A 14,459-nucleotide genomic window follows, 5' to 3' on the forward strand; every position below is an offset into this window, starting at 1 on the left:
TTCACGTTCCAAGATGTCTGGCTCTAGATTAGTGATCACATCATCATGATTATCTGGGTCATGAAGATCTTTTTTGTACAGTTCTTCCGTGTATTCTTGCTACCTCTTCTTAATATCTTCTGCTTCTGTTAGGTCCAGACCATTTCTGTCCTTTATCGAGCCCATCTTTGCATGAAATGTTCCCTTGGTATCTCTAATTTTCTTGAAGAGATCTCTAGTCTTTCCCATTCTGTTGTTTTCCTCTATTTCTTTGCATTGATCACTGAAGAAGCCTTTCTTATCTCTTCTTGCTATTCTTTGGAACTCCGCATTCAGATGCTTATATCTTTCCTTTTCTCCTTTGCTTTTCGCCTCTCTTCTTCTCACAGCTATTTGTAAGGCCTCCCCAGACAGCCATTTTGCTTTTTTGCATTTCTTTTCCATGGGGATGGTCTTGATCCCTGTCTCCTGTACAAAGTCACGAACCTCTGTCCATAGTTCATCAGGCACTCTATCAGATCTAGGCCCTTAAACCTATTTCTCATTTCCACATTATTCTACCTACCACACATATAGCTTTGTTTTGAAAAACGGATCAATTTCTAGCAATGTTTGAAAGCCACATGACCAGAAGACTCTCAGTTGCCATCAGTTTTAAATGCCATGACCTGGACACCTCTTTTTCTCCCTGGGGGAGAAATTCAGAGGAACTCTAGGGCCTGCCCATTGAGAGCGAATGTTGGCAGCTTAGGCTGTCCCAGCAGGGCATGCAGAGAGGTAGGTCTCTGTGTCCACCAAAAGAGCCCTGTTTTGGGGAATCCACCAGTCTCAGCTCTTTCCTCTCCCACCCCTCTGTATCCACATATTACCACATTACCCCGCAGTCATCTGTTGTTTTTTCTCCCGGTCAGGTTGGATGGACTTGTGTGTGCCGTGTATCCAGGCATGCAAGTGAATGACCTCCCCCATCAGACCGGGTGACCCCAGAGGCCATGTCCTTGCTCCTTTGCACCCCATTACCCATTCCTATCCCTCGGCACTGCATACTGAGCAAAAGGTGTCCTGATCTGATCGTCAAAATGAAGAGATAACACCCCTTCTTCCCTCACTGTGACCTCAACACTGTCCCCCTCCTAAATCCATCCAGAGGAGCCCCCAAATGATTTGTAATAAACTCAAGAAACAGCACCCAAGTTCAGAAAGCAAAGGTCTTAGAATCTCCCGGCTAGCGCGTCTCTAGGCCCCTTTGGATCAACACTTGCCCTGGGGGAGACGGTGGCCCTCCCATACAGCATAACCTCTGTTCTCACCTCTGCAAGACAGTCTCTGCCAAACTGCCTGGGACCCAGTGGAGCTGAGTCAAATTCTTCTGAGAAAGGTACTCTGGGTATTAGTCACAGCCCAGGTGTTCTTTTATTTTATGAAACTTATTCACCCTCTCTCAGCTTTTCTTCCCCCTTGTATCAGCCGACGGCTCATCCCCATTCCTGCTTTCATCATGCGCCCCAGGGACCCCTGGAGCAGAAACGTGACACAGGAGGGGGAAGTTGCTCTTCGGAGGCGCGGCCCTGCAGAGACTGAGAAGAGGAACTGGCATTTATTGAGCTTCTGCCACGCAGGCACTCGACACAGATGAGCTCATCAGCTCACTTGGTTGAGACCAGGGCTCTGGAGTCAGAGACTGGGGGCTGAATTCCGGTGCTGCCATATGCTGGCTGCGTGTGGCCTCAGGCAAGTTCCTTCATGTTTCCCAGCTTTAGTTTCCTCAACAGCAAAATGGGAGAAAATAACATCTACGTCACAGCATTATGGGGATTAAGTGAGACGAATGCAGCAAAGCTTCTGGCACATCACAAGCACTCAACAGTTCAGCTGTGATCGTTAACAAGCCTATGGAGTGGGTGCTATTAATCCAGATGGAGAGATGAGGAGACTGAGGCTCAGAGAGGTGAAACGCCCAAGGGCATGCGGTCAGGGAAGGGAAGCAGCTCTGGTTACAGCTCCTCTGGACAGCAGGCGGGCCCCAGGCTCAGGCCTGCATCCTGGAGGTGACGGTGCTAGGTCCTTCTTGCTCAGGCTGCCGGGGGCCCCAAGGAGGGAGAGCGGACCACTGGGCAGAAGGCTTCGCCCAAGTGACGCTTGGCTCCTTGGCTCCTGGGCTCCTCGGCCGGCATCCTGGGCAGGGGAGGGCACCACCCATGATCCCACCCCACCCCAGGGCTGTCTCTCTTCATACTCCAGAAGGAAGCCCGACCCCCAGGACCCAGGCAGCCTCTCTCCAGGACAAAGAGAAGGATGAGGGCACATCTGGGCAGAATTTCATTTCCATTTCACGCTCTCTCTAATCGCTCAGTCATGTCCCATTCTTTGTGACCCCATGGACTGTAGCCCACCAGGATCCTCTGTCCATGGGATCCTCCAGGCAATACTGGAATGGGTAGCCACTCTCTTCTCCAGGGGATCTTCCCGACCCAGGGATCGAACCCGGGTTTCCTGCACTGCAGGCGGATTCTTCACTGTCTGAGACACCAGGGAAGACCCCATTTCACTGCACATCAAACTACTGTAATGTTCTAGGAGTAACCCACCAAAGAGAGCCTAGGCAGTGAGAAATGAAGAAGAGAAGTTGGCTGCAGACGGGGCAGAAAAACGGAGCTCAAGGGAATTGCAGAGAACCGAGTCCCGAATGCGAGGAGGCCAGGGGCTCATGGATGGCCCCAGACTGCGAGACGGCGGGTCCATGAAAATGACCAGAGAGCTGGGGCTAGGGCTGAGAAGAGCAAGAGGTTCCAAGGGACAGAGAGCAACTGGCTCTGCAAAGGAGAGGCCAAGAACACTAAATGGCTGCGCTCCTGTTCCCCGAGAGCATAAAGGGGACCCAGAAACCCAGGTGATTGGGAAGGGCCACTCCAGAGACAAACGCCTGCCCTTGCAGCTTCTATACCCGCCACCTTACCCACAGCCATGCACCCTCCCCTGGCCCGGCCACCGTCCCCCCTCCCACCCTACAAGCTCCCCTCCAGAGAGTCCTCCTCTCTGCAGATCCAAACCCTACCCTGTTTTCCAGGCCCAAATCAGCTGTACCTCCTCAGGGAAGTATATACTCCCACACAGAGCTCACAGTTCTTGTAACATTTATAGTCTAAATCACACTGTTTGGCACTTGCTTTTAAATACGGTCTGGTATTATTCCCTCTTTATTTCTTGTGACTGTAAGTTTGCCTTTCCAATGACCGGGAGGTTTCCTTACCAGTAAAGGCCGTGTCTACTGTTTCCTTATCTTCTCTCCTCTCCACCTGCTCTTGCCTGGGAGGCCGTGCCCTTCATGAGACAACTTTTTGGGACAGTGCAGATCGACTAGACCAGCTTCAAGGCCTGGAGAACTTCCTTCCCACCTAGTAAAACACTGAAATGGATGGCCCCAACCTTGGGGTTTCAAAGGATCAGACCATACCACCTCCTGCCCTAAATGCTGCAAAAGCTCCCCTCGCTCTGAGAAAAAAACAAACTTCCCAGCCCAGCTCCACAGCTCGCCAAGATCTGGCCTCCTCAGTCCTGCTAGGCACAGCCCTGCCTCCAAGACCCGGTACCTGCACCTTCCTCTTTCCTAGTGTCACCTTCTCAGCAAGGTCAGCCTGTACAGAGCTACAGCCTCCTCCTCCAAGACTCTTCTATCCCCCTCCCTGGCTTTATTTTTCTTTTTAGCACTTGCCAACTTTCTATTAGGTTGGTGCAAACATAATTGCAGTTTTGGACTGACTTTTAAATCACTATAACTAAGCTCAAATACTCTCTGGGATTGGAATGAAACTGACTTTTTCCACTCTTGTGGCCACTGCTGAGTTTTCCAAATTTGCTGGCATATTGAGTGCAGCACTTTAACAGCATCATTGTTTGTGTGTTAGTCGGTCACTCGTGTCCGACTCTTTGCAATCCCACAAACTGTAGCCTGCCAGGCTTCTCTGTCCATGGAATTCTCCAGGAAAGAATACTGGAGTGGATTGCCATTCCCTTCCCCAGAGGATCTTCCTGACCCAGGGATCTAACCCTGGTCTCCTGCATCGCAGACAGATTCTTTACCATTTGAGCTACAGGAAAGTCAATCATCATTGTTTAGGATTTTAAATAGCTCAGCTGGCATGTCATCACCTCCACTAGCTTTGTTCGTAGTGATGTTTCCTAAGGCCCACGTGATTTCACACTCCAGGATGTCTGGCTCTAGGTGATGATCACACCATCGTGGTTATCTGGGTCATTAAGATCTTTTTTGTACAGTTCTTCTGTGTATTCTTGCCACCTCTTCTCAGTATCTTCTGCTTCTGTTAGGTCCTTGCTGTTTCTGTCCTTTACTGAGCCCATCTTTGCATGAAATGTTCCCTTGGTACCCCCGATCTTCTTGAAGAGATCTCTAGTCTTTTCCATTCTATTGTTTTCCTCTATTTCTTTGCATTGTTCACTTCAGGCTTTCTTATCTCTGCTGTTCTCAGGTACTCTGCATTCAGTTGGGTATATCTTTCCCTTTCTCATTTGCCTTTCACTTCTCTTCTTTTCTCAGCTATTTGTAAGACCTCCTCAGACAACCACTTTGCCTCCTTGCATTTCTTTTTCTTGGGGATGGTTTTGGCCACCGCCTCTTGTACAGTGTTACAAACCTCTGTCCATAGTTCTTCAGGCACTCTGCCTACTAGATCTAATCCCTTGATTATATTTCTCACCTCCACTGCAAAATCATAAAGGGATTTGATTTAGGTCATACCTGAATGGTCTAGTGGTTTTCTCTACTTTCTTCAATTTAAGTCTGAATTTTGCAATAAGGAGTTCATGGTCTGAGACACAGTCAGCTCCAGGTCTTGTTGCTGGCTCAGAGAAAAAGCAAGGGAATTCCAGAAATACATCTACTTCTGCTTCATTGACTATCCTAAAGCCTTGGACTGTGTAGATCACAACAAACTGTGGAAAATTCTAAGAGATGGGAATACCAGACTACCTCCTGCGAAACCTGTATGTAGGTCAAGAAGCAACAGTTAGAACTGGACATGGAACAACAGACTGGTTCCAAATTAGAAAGGAGTATGTCAAGGCTGTACTCTGCTTATTTAACTTATATGCAGAGTACATCATGTGAAATGCTGGGCTGGATGAATCACAAGCTGGAATAAAGATTGCCGGGAGAAATATCAACAACCTCAGACATGCAGATGATACCACTCTAATGGCAGAAAGGAAAGAGGAACTAAAGAACCTCTTGATGAAGGTGAGAGAAGAGAGTAAAAAAGCTGGTTTAAAACTCAACATTCAGAAAACTACGATCATGGCATCTGGTCCCATCACTTCATGACAAATAGGTGAGGAATAAGTGGGAACAGTGACAGATTTTATTTTCTTGGGCTCCAAAATCACTGTGACCAATGCCTGCAGCCATGGAATTAAAAGACGCTTGCTCCTTGGAAGAGAAGCTATGAGAAACCTAGACAGCGTATTGAGAAGCAGAGCAGCACTTTGCTGACAAACGTCCATCTGGTCAAAGCTGGTTTTTCCAGTTGTCGTGTATGGATGTGAGAGCTGGACCATAAAGAAGGCTGGGAGCAAAGAACCGATGCTTTCAAATTGTGGTTTTGGAGAAGACTCTTGAGAGTCCCTTGGACTGCAAGGAGATCCAACCAGTCAATTGTAAAGGAAATCAAACCTGAATATTCATTGGAAGGACTGATGCTAAAGCTGAAGCTCCAATCCTTTGGCCACCTGATGTGGAGAGCTGACTCACTGGAAAAGGCCCTGATGCTGGGAGAGACTGAAGGTAAGAGGAGAAAAGCGTGACAGAGGATGGGGTGGTTGGATGGCATCACCAGCTCAATGGACTTGAGTTTGAGCAAACTCTGGGAGGTAGTGAAGGACAGGGAAGCCTGGCGTGCTGCAGTCCCTGGGGCTGCAAAGAGTCGGACACAACTTAGCGACTGAACAACAACAGGGTCAGACATATCTTTATTAATCAATGTAGGAACCATTATAGTCAACACAGTTTTGCCAGTGAGAGATGTTTGCTTATTCCTATGGCATAAAAATTCATGCTTTGGGATTCAACCAACTCTTGGAAAGCTTTTTCTGCCTCCTGCTGGTCGTGTAAGTGTTTTCCCTGCCAAAAGTTGTCAAGGTGCTTGAAGAAGTGGGCTGGGGAAAGGTCAGGTGAATATGGCAGATGAGGCAGAACTTCGTACCCCAATTCGTTCAACTTTTGAAGCGCTGATTTTGCGACGTGCGATCGGGAGTTGTGGAGACAAACTGGGCCCTTTCTGGTGACCAGTGCCAGCTGTAGGCGTTGCAGTTTACGGAGAATCCCATGGATTAGCAGAGCATACTTCTCAGATGCCCACTGGGATTCAGAAAGCTGCACTGGCCTGGCAGCTGACTACCAAACGATGACTAGGACCTTTGTGGGGGGCAAGTTTGGCTTTGGGAAGTGCTTTGGAGCTTCTTATTCCAACCACTGAGCTGGTTGTTGCCGGTTGTCATATAAAATCCACTTTTTGTCATATGTCACAATACAATTGAGAACTCGTTTGCTGTTATTGTGTAGAATAAGATGACACTTCAAAATGACAATTTTTTTGATTCGAGGTCAGCTCATGAGGCACCCACTTATGGACTGTTTTCACCTTTCCAATTTGATTCAGACGTCGAATAGCCACAGACTGGTCGACACTGAATTCTTCGGCAACTTCTCGTGCAGTTTTAAGAGGACCAGCTTTGATGATCCTCTCAGTTGGTTCTTGCCAACTTCCAACGGCCGGCCACTGTGCTCCTCATCTTCAAGGACCCATCTCCTTTGTAAATCTTTCTGAACCACCACTGCACTGTAGGTCCATTCGCAGTTCCTGGGCCAAACGCACTGTTAATACTGTGAGTTGTCTCCACTGCTTTATGACCCATTTTGAACTCAAGAAAATCACTCATATTTGCTTTGTGTCTAACATCATTTCCCTAGTCTAAAATAAATATAAAACAAACAGCAAGTAATAAGTCATTAGCAAAAGACCATAAAGTGAGAAATGCACGTTAAAATGAAGTATAACATAACCACATTTATTTAAGAATATATTCCAATATCAATAGGCAAAGTTTGACAATGTAAAGTTGCAATTACTTTTGCACCAACCTAATAATACACAGCTGACTACTGAACGATGTGGTGTTGGGGCACTGACCCTCTCTCTGCACAGTTGAAAATCTGAGTTTAATTTATAATCAGCCCTCTATTTTACAGTTCTGTATCCACAGATTCAGCCAAGCATGTTAGGAGTAATGTAGTGCTTCAGTATTTACTATTGGGGAAAAAAAAATGCAGTTGTAACCTGTGTGGTTCAGGGTCAATGTACTATTTATTTACTGTATCCTCAGACAATAAGGGCTTCCCTGGTGGCTTAGAGGTTAAAGCATCCACCTGGAATGCGGGAGACCTGGGTTCGATCCCTGGGTCGGGAAGATCCCCTGGAGAGGGTAATGGCACCCCACTCCAGTACTCTTGCCTGGAGAATCCCACGGAGGGAGGAGCCTGGTGGGCTACAGTCCATGGGGTCGCAAAGAGTCGGACACGACTGAGCGACTTCACTTTATTTCCACTTCAGACAATAAAGTACAAACTCTGTAAGGGTGACGATCTCCGGTTGCTCAGTTATTGTACCCAGTGTCTGACACGGGTGCTTCATAAATGCCGAATGAAGACACCCAGCGCCACCCTGGTCTGAGATGGCCGAGGCACAGCTGTGCTCAGAGCAGGACAATGGACGGGAAATCCTGTGGGTCCCCGTAGATGAAAGTGAAGTGAAAGGCGCTCAGTCGTGTCTGACTCTTTGCGACCCCATGGACTGTACAGTCCATGGAATTCTCCAGGCCAGAATACTGGAGTGGGTAGCCTTTCCCTTCTCCAGGGGATCTTCCCAACCCAGGGATCAAACCCAGGTCTCCCTGGGTTTGCTACCAGCTGAGCCACAAGGGAAGCCGAAGAACACTGGAATGGGTAGCCTATCCCTTCTCCAGCAGATCTTCCCGACCCAGGAATCAAACAAGGGTCTCCTGCATTGCAGGCAGATTCTTTACCAACTATCAGGGAAGCCCATGGGTTCCACAGTTCCAACCCCAGGCCAACTCTGGGCAAGCACCTTCTGTTTGGAGGCCTGGAGCTGTGTGAGCCCCAGTGACCTTCATCTCATTGGGAGGGCTGTCCAAGGAGAAGGAGAAGGTGAAGGGTGAGGACCAGGCAGAGTCAAGCGTCAAGCCCCTCCCGTCTGCACACACAGTGCTTACACTTGCAGCCTGCCCATCAGCTGCCCCTGTGGTCGCTCCATCTCTTGGGCATCACCACCCCTGTCCTCCCAGGCCAGACATTTTCGTCACCTGCCTCCGATGCTCATTCTGAGAATACTGTGTAAAGGAACATGGCCTTCCCTACCTTTCCTCTCTCCTCACCCCTTTTCTTCCCGCTCTGGTAGGGATGAGGGAAGACAGACCTACTTTTCCTGGGGGACCCATGCTGGCTGCCTAACAACCCACTGCCCCTTCTTCCGCACGTTTGCTCCTGGAGGCTCTGCCTTGCAAGATGTTTGCAAAAAGGATGTTTGCTTGTTCTTTTTCTTCCCAACACACAGGAGTCTCCCTTGTAGAGACACCCCACGGGCAACACTAATCACACGCTCTCCCCCTCCCACCGCCGTGTCTGGCCTCTGCACTCTGGTTCCCCAGAGCCACTGGGAGCAGACCTCTCCCAGAAGTCACCTCTGTGCCAGCCCCACTACTGTGTCGGTCCCCAGGGACTGACTCTTAAGGTGCAGCTCCTCTGAGGTCACTGGCTCCATGTGGCCCCTGAGGCACTTAGCTGAAGCAGAAGGAAAAAATGTTGGTTCTCCAGGAGCTGTCATCTGAGGAAAAAAAAGGGAGACCCCCTCCTTAAGGGTCCCCAAAGCGGGGCAGGCAGCCCCTGGCCTGGACAGGACTTGGGGGGCATCTTTTTTTTTTTTTTTAATTTTTTTAAATTGAAGGCTAATTGCTTTGCATAATTTTGTGGTTTTCTGTCATACATCAGTAAGAATCAGCCATAGGTACACCCAGATCCCCTCCCTCCCATCTCCCTCTTCTGGGGAGCAGCTTACTGTCGGAAGGAGTGGGGAGAACGGGCAGGATGCCACCAGGGCACCTCTAGGCCCGGGGAGCACTGGGTTCTGGGGGCGTAAGGAGCAGGAGCCCTGCAGTCAGAAAGAATGTTGAGGCCTCCCTCAGTTTTTTCTAGCGACAAGCAAGTTACTGAACCTGAGTCTCAGTTTCCTGGTGTTTAAACTAGGGATAATAGGATAATGGGGTTATCCTTTTTGAGGGCTTAATGGAAAAATGTAGGTAAAGCACGCGGCACAGTACCTGGCACATAGTTAGTGCTCAATAAATGCCAGCTGCTATAATTAATGCCATCACAACGTGTGAGGTGGAGGCTGAATACCAGTCAGCGCCCCACAAACCCTCTGCCTGCTCTTCATCCGGGAACTTCAAGCCCATCAAACGCTGAGCAGCAGGGAAGGTGTGGGTGGAAGAAATGTACAGACAGAAACTGAAGTCTAAGCCAAGCCTGGTTCAACTCACCTTCTAAGACAGGCCCTCAGGCCAAGGCATCTCTTGGGTCCCCAGGAAGAGCAAGAAGCCAGAGAACAAGGACTGTTCGGGTTTGGAGCAGAGACTGCTTGACGAAGGCTTAGAACAGTTAAGATGCCATGGTGACGAGACCAATCCTAGCAATCCTAGGGGTGCATCAGGCTCCCGGCCCAAAGCCCAACGAGGCTGGCGCATGTCGGGGTGCTCCGGGTGACCTGGCAGCCCCACTGGAAGCCCAGCTCTGAGCACTGGAAGCAGAGGCTGCAGCGCGATGTGTCCAAGGGGCTCCTGCCCTCCATAGCCCTCCTGCACGCACGCAACACGGCCCCCTCCACACACAGTCCCGAGCGCCTGGGCCTTGAGGCCCACAGCCTCTGCCTGGCTGACTCCTTTGCAAACCATGCCCCAGTATCATGGCCTCCAAGGTCCATCGCATAAACTGGAGACAGACACAGTCACCTCTTTATCTGTGATCCCTGTATTACAGCACTGGTTTCCCTACGTAAGACTAGCTGTCGTATGTGCTCAATTGCGCAGTCGTATCCGACTCTCTGTGACTCTATGGACTGTACCCACCAGGCTCCTCTGCCCATGGGATTCCCCAGGCCAGAATACTGGTGTGGGTAGCCATTCCCTTCTCCAGGGCATCTTCCCCACCCAGGGATCGAACCCAGATCACCTACATTTTAGGTGGATTCTTTACCCTGGGTTGGGAAGATCCCCTGGAAAAGGGAATGGCTACCTACTCCAGTATTCTGGTGTGGAGAATTCCATGGACTGTATAGTCCATGGGGTCACAAAGAGTTGGACACTGCTTGAGCAACTTTCACTTTTACCATCTGGACCACCAGGAGAGCCCTGTATTATACACTTGTTTCATTACTGTAAGTACATAACTACTCCACTTAATAATACTAAGAATAATATTTATCTGGTGCTTACTATGCCAGGCACTGTTCTAAACTCAGGACAAGTATTAACTCATTCAATCATCACAATTCTATGAAGTAGGTCCTGTTATTATCCCATTCATACACGAGGAAACCGAGGCACAGAGACGTTAGATAACCTGCCCAAAGTCACTCAGCCAGAAGTGACGGGGCTGGATCAAGCCCCAGTGATGTGGCTTTAGAACTCTGAGAAGGCAGGGGCAACACCTGATGTGCTTCTATCCCTCGCACCTAGCACTGGGCTGAACGCACAGCAGGCACTTAGAAAAGATGGGCTAAGCATGTGCCTGCACATGGCTAACGTGGCAAATGTTCCAGCCTCTGAGCTGCAGGACAGAGAGACCGAGGCCCTCTGGAAAGTATCAGATAAAGGCATCCTTCTTACTCGCCCTCTCTTAGCAAGTGCACCATATACTGCAGTCTGTCCTGCCCGCTGTGTCTTTTCCTGCACGTCGCCTGCCTTTGTCTGTTCCTTGGTCACCCTTCCCCTTTCCTGTCCCATTCAGCCTCCACCCATCGGCCCTGTCCTTCCGTAAAGTTCTTGCAGGCTTGAAAGCCTTCCACCCTCTTTCTCTGCCTTAGAGCTTTTCTAGAATCCAGACTTCCCCGAGGAAACTGAGAACACCAGCGGCACAGATTCATTAGACTGGCCATGGACCAAGCTCCTACACATGGACCCTGAATGAAAACAGCGGTCTCTGCGTACGTGCTGTGTGTGTGTGTGCGCGCCTGCCTGTAGCTTGTCACAGACCTGTGTTGGATCAGGAAGATCCACTGCCCTCCCTGTGTCTTCTCCCAGAGTCCCAGCTCCTCCAGGAAGCCTTCCCTGATCCCTTGAGAAAGCTTATTCATGCAACCATTCAGCAAATCTTTATATATCTTAGTATTCTGAGGAGACAAGGCATGCTTCTGAAAAGTTTGGTTAAAATGTGACCTTCAGAGAACTGCATAAGTTACCAGATGTCACACACACAGGTGCCAAATGAACTGCAAAGATGCAGTGATTTCAAAATGGAGACCTTTGTGACCTGGGACAAGTGCCTTATCCTCTACAGTCCTCAACATCCTCAGTTATAAAGCAGATGATAATCCAAAATTTAGAAGGTTATTAGGAGGATCGAATCAGATAATTTTTGTAAAGTTCCTGACAGATTGATGCTTAGTAGGTACTCAATAATAAATGCTTCTTTCTCCCTTCTCCATCTAAGGCACTGGCTTTCTATTCAGCCATCCCAGATAAACGATGAGACATAACTGATCCATCCTTGAAGGTCAAAAATGTCTTAAGGACAGGATGACCTCGGGTCTGTAAGCTTTGCAGTACCTGGTTTATAGTAAGGAGATGCGCCTGTCACATTGGAGGTAACAGTATGATAAAGGTGACAATTTACTAGGACTGTTCACACCCCTCCCCCAGCAACACAAGTAATGGGTAAAAAGCCCGGTGGGCAGAGACCTGGGAGGTCCAGATACAAATTCAGCCTTGAGATATAAAGGTTTAAAGGCTGTATCCTCAGCTCGTAAGATAGTGCTGAGCACAGTAGGTACTCAATAAATTGCTGAATGAATGCTTTTTTTTTTTTTAAACAATGGATTTTCCTTCCCATTTCAAATTACACAGAGAGAGAGGGTAGGAGGGGCAAATGCCCTGGTACAGGAGTGATACCAGGGGAAGGCAGCTGCCAGGCCGGCCACCCAGGCTCCACCCCTGCAAAGGGGACGCAACAAAGCTACCAGCGCAGGTGTTCCCATTAGAAGGCTCAGAAGCCAGGAGCCCACGCACGGCCAGGCTTGTGGCTGAAGCTGCAGGTTACAGAAGAGAAGGGGAAAAGGTGCAGACAGGCCTGGGAGGGAGGGAGAAATCTGGGGAGAGGAGGAGGGTGAGAGAGGAAGGGGAGCACTGTTGGGGGGGAGGGGGGTGGGAGGAAGAGACTCCTGAAGAAGACAGGAGGAGAGGCACCGGAAATAAGGATGGGGAGTGGGTAGGAACTGTGCAGAGTTCCAGAGGAAATCTGCTGTCTCAGCCTGGGCGGAATTCATCTTAGCGAGACTTCTGAGTTCCCCCTGCCACTCAGCGTCTCCTCTGGGTTGGGCTGTGCAGGGGGGAGGCTGTAGATTTGGGGGTGCCCCTAGATGCCAGGTATCTGCCAGACCCTGGGCAGGTCCCAATCCTGAAGCCTGAGGCGTTTTGCTCCATCCTTTCCAAACAATGAGGTTTCACCGTGGGTCTAGAGGGTGGCCCCTCCCCAGCCACCGCGGGAAGGAGACTCAGTGTGAGCCAGCCCAGGGGAAGGAAAGGCATCCAGAAGGCTCAGACCCCCCGCTGGTCTCTTTCCATCTCCTCCCCACAAGGGCACCTGGCCAGCCAGGAAAGTGGGTCAGGCCGCTCACAGGTGACTTTCTTCTAACAACAACAGGCAAGGGGGCCTCGGCGCCCTGTACACGGCCCTGCCCACCCCATGCCCAGTGCTCTTGCTGGAGAGAGCTTTAATGAGCAGTGGGCAGTGGGGGGGGATCCGTGCCTTCTCATTCAGGAAGAGGACATGGGCCAGAGCCCATCCCAAGCTGTCAGGAAAGGGGGAGCCTGCGGCTATCAGGGCGCATGGAAAGACCCAGCTCGCCCCATGATGATGGCCAAGCTGGCGGGGAGCCACCGCTACCCCCCGACCTGGGGGAGGGGGGTTTGTTTTCTCTACCACCCACCTTCTGGGGTCTTCAAGAAGAGGGCCCAATCGGCCCATCTCTATCAACCGAGCGCTGCGCCCAGCTCACCCCCTCCCGACCCTGCCGGCTGCCCAATTAGAAGCTGCGTTGGCTCCAACAGATGGGAGCTGCGGCAGGCTGAAGAACAGGGCACAAAGCCCAGCTGACATTTTCCTTCCTGTTCCTTTGGTGGGGGAGGAAGGGCAGGGCCAGAAGGGGGCACAGCGACACCGCCGGGCCCCCCCTCCAGGTCCCAGTCTCCCGCACCTCCGGGGATTCTCGGAGCTCAGTTTCCCCCCGCCCGGCGGCGCCCCGCTGGCGGGGCAGCAGGAGCCCGCGCCGCCCTCCGCCCGCAGGACGGACGCGCCACCTGTGGCTGGCCCACCCTCGGTCGGCCGGCGGCCGCGGCGGCCCGGGCCGGCCCCTCCTCCACGCCGCAGGTCCCCGCGCAGAGGCCGCGCACAGACTCCGGCCGCCCGGGAGGAGCCGGGCTCCAGAGACTTCGGACCCACACGAAGGCCACCCTGGACGCCCAAGCTCCAGGGGAGGGCAAGTCCGCAGGCTCCGGAGCCCGCCCTGGCGAGTCGGCCCCCCGTCACGCCCCCCCAACCTCGCGGCCCCAAGACATCTCGGGGCCCCCGCTCTGCCAGCCACAGTTTGGGGATGCTCAGACCTCTCCGGGTGCGTTCAGGCTCGGACGCCCCTTCCTCGGGTCCAGCCCGCGCGACCCGCAACCTTGCCGGTCTCCGGTCCTCCTTCCCTGCCCCCGCGCGGCCGCCCCCCGCCCGAGCCCCCCGCTCCCCAGCGGGCCCCCCGGCCCCCGGGGTCCGCCCGCGAGCCGCACACTCACCCCGGGCGCCGTCTGCTGCCCGCGCGCCGCTCGGCTGCCGCCCGGGCCGGGCTCAGGGAGGCCGCGCGCACAGGCCGGGGCGGGGTCGCGGGCGCCTCCCCGCCGCGGAGTTTTCCTGGGAGTGGTCCCGGGGCAGCGCGGGGGGACGGCGCCGGTGGACGCACGCGCTCCCCGCCCGCGCCGGGCCCGCGCGCCCCGCTGGAGGGCGGCGGCCGAGAGCGGCGCTTCCTCCGCCCGCCGCGCGCTCGCGGGTGCGGCCGGCAGGCCCCCGCGGCGCCCGCGCCCCTCCGCGCGCCCTCCGCCCGGCCTCTCCTCGCCGCCGCGCCGCGCCCCGGCCTCCCCAG

General features: G+C 52.2%; 1 protein-coding gene across 1 annotated transcript in view; it reads right to left on the bottom strand.

The window, feature by feature from the left end:
* The window catches only part of LRRN2 (leucine rich repeat neuronal 2), a 70,426-nt gene extending 56,240 nt beyond the window's left edge, over nt 1-14,186 (bottom strand). The window contains exon 1 of the mRNA XM_015099126.4: nt 14,116-14,186. The gene's annotated coding sequence lies outside the window, so the exon portion shown is untranslated. The remainder of the gene's footprint in view (nt 1-14,115) is intronic.
* Between the last annotated feature and the right edge of the window lie 273 nt (nt 14,187-14,459).

The sequence above is a fragment of the Ovis aries genome, chromosome 12 (genome assembly GCF_016772045.2).
Source record: "Ovis aries strain OAR_USU_Benz2616 breed Rambouillet chromosome 12, ARS-UI_Ramb_v3.0, whole genome shotgun sequence".
Lineage (NCBI taxonomy): Eukaryota > Metazoa > Chordata > Mammalia > Artiodactyla > Bovidae > Ovis > Ovis aries.